Raw genomic sequence first — 2,342 nt, 5'->3', positions numbered from 1 at the left:
CAGGAATGAGCACCTTTTGTTCCTGCTTTTCTGTGTCAGAGGGAAGCAGAAAGCAAAGCAGCTTCGTCTCTGTTCCTCCTGGGGGCTGTGGGGGCACCAGGGGAGGGCTCCAGGAGCATCACTTCCAACTTGGAAAAGTCTTTCAGCTTTTGAGGGCAAAGGAGTTTTGGAGGATTTGGCCTCGGTTTGGGGGTTATTTTTGAGGATTTTGAGGGGATCCCAGGACTCGGGGATGTGGTGAGGATAGAGGGGATTTCTGCAGTTTGGTTTGTGAATCTGGAGCAGAATCCTGGGGGAAGGTGCCCAAGACTGGGGGCAGCTGAGCTCTCCTGGGAGTTGGGAATTGAAAATCAGCTCAGACTTTTTTTTCTGGGAATTCATGAGGGAAATTTGCTGGTGCTGAATAAAATCACAGCGTTTTATCTCCATTAAATCATTGTCCCTTTTAGCAGAGCTTCTCTGGGTGACTGAAATCTCTTCCTGTGGCTTCTAACTCTGCTCTAGAGCAGAACTTTAAACTCCTCACTCAGCTTTCCATGATCAGTTCCTTTGGACCCAGAAGGGTAATTAAGGTTATACAATCAATTAACAATTAAAACCCAAATTACTCCAGGTAGCTTTAATATCCTATAACCCAGACTTTGATTTCTCAATACCTGGGTGACAACACTTGCTCTGTTCTCGCTTTAGAGGAGTAAGAGCAAACAACAAAATTAAACAAAACACAGTGGGAAATGCTATTAAAGTTCAGTAGCCAAATATTTATTTAGTTACTGGGAGAGTTCTTGGGGCTGAGGATTTATGTTCTAACAGTCAGAGCTGTTAAAATAAAACATCATTTGTAATTCCAGGTCTGGTTGAAACTCGGGTTTTTAAATAAATCAATATTTTCCAGATATTAAAGGGCACGAGCGTGACTTTCAGGCTTTGGAGAGGACGTTCCACGCAGTGGTGAATAAACATATAAAAGCACAGAGAGTAATATTTCACTTGGCAGTGTCCTCCTGACAATAAAAATTCATCTTCCTTTGTAATAACTTCATCCTAAAATGTCTGTACACAAATGCCAGGAGGATTTGGAACAAGGGGAAGAAGGGGCAGTGGTAGGAAATTACAGAGGCTGTCCTGACCTCATGCTTATAAATGAAATTTTGATCTTTAATTCTTTCTCTTTTTCTGCCCCAACAACTTGAGATTCAGTCCAGGTCCCAGTCAGGGCATCATCCAAGGACCAGAATTTTTGGTGCAATGCCAGAAATTCCATAATCCCAATAATTCCATGACGTGGAGATGGTGGCCCTGGATCCTGTCCTTGTGGGAAGTCAGCAGCTTTTCCAGCAAAGCTTCCTTGGATGCAAACAGGGAATTTATGAGCACAGCTCTGAATATCCAGAAAGTGGAGCTGCGCAAGTCTGATTTTGGGAAACCCTAAAAAGAGGCGTGACCTGCTGGTGGCTTTGGGGTGAGGCTGTCAAAGGCCCCTTCCCAGAGATAAAAATTCAATAACCTCTGGCTGTGGATGGGCTGCAATTATCCCTCATTTAAACCCAGCCTAGCTAACACAGGGTTTTATCGGGCTGGGCAGTCTCTGCATTGTTCATTATTTGGTGTTTGCTCAGCTGACAGCTCTTCCATGGCTCTTCCCTTATCTGCTCCCCTTCAGAATTGGATTTTTTATTTCCCCAGCCAGTCAGATATGACAAAATCATTTCCTTCTGCTCTTGTCTTTTGAGGGAATATAAACTCTTTTTAACAATAATCATTTAAGGATTAAAGCTGGTGGGAGAAGATGAATTTGCTGAGGAAGTCGAGTCAATTTTAAAGAGATTTTGTAGGAAAATGGAAGTGGGGTTTCCCTTCTTCATCTTCTGTGCTTTGTCAGCTGCAGACAGAACACACCCTCACCCTTTCCCCTTGTGAAGCTCCAGCCTTCTGAGGTTTCCTGAATATTAGAGAAGGAATTACTGTGCACCATGGAGGAGTTGGGACAATCTTCTTAAGATTTTTGACATTTTTAAGACCATTGCTTGCTGTGTGTAGGGAGGAGGATGAAAGATGAGCTGTTGGCTTCTGCAGCTGGAGCTGCCCTTTAAATTCAGCTGCTCTTGGCATCTCGTGACTTCAGATTGTTGTGATCATCAGGGAATGACTGAGACGCTTAAACTCCGTGTTGGGAATTGCTTTGTCATGGAATCATGGAATGGGTTGGGTGGGAAGGGACCTTAAAGATCATCCAGTGTCACCCCCTGCCTGGGCAGGGACACCTCCCACTGTCCCAGGCTGCTCCAAGCCCCAATGTCCAGCCTGGCCTTGGACACTGCCAGGGATCCAGGGGCAGCCCC

The 2,342-nt window shown here is 44.9% G+C and overlaps 1 protein-coding gene across 1 annotated transcript in view; it reads left to right on the top strand.

Annotated features, from left to right (window-relative positions):
* The window catches only part of EXOC4 (exocyst complex component 4), a 290,535-nt gene that overhangs the window by 249,906 nt on the left and 38,287 nt on the right, over positions 1-2,342 (top strand).

The sequence above is a fragment of the Corvus brachyrhynchos genome, unplaced genomic scaffold, assembly GCF_000691975.1.
Source record: "Corvus brachyrhynchos isolate BGI_N302 unplaced genomic scaffold, ASM69197v1 scaffold182, whole genome shotgun sequence".
Classification (NCBI taxonomy): Eukaryota; Metazoa; Chordata; class Aves; order Passeriformes; family Corvidae; genus Corvus; species Corvus brachyrhynchos.
The sequence above is the reverse complement of the archived record's forward strand: the minus strand, read 5'-3'. Positions and strand labels throughout refer to the sequence as shown.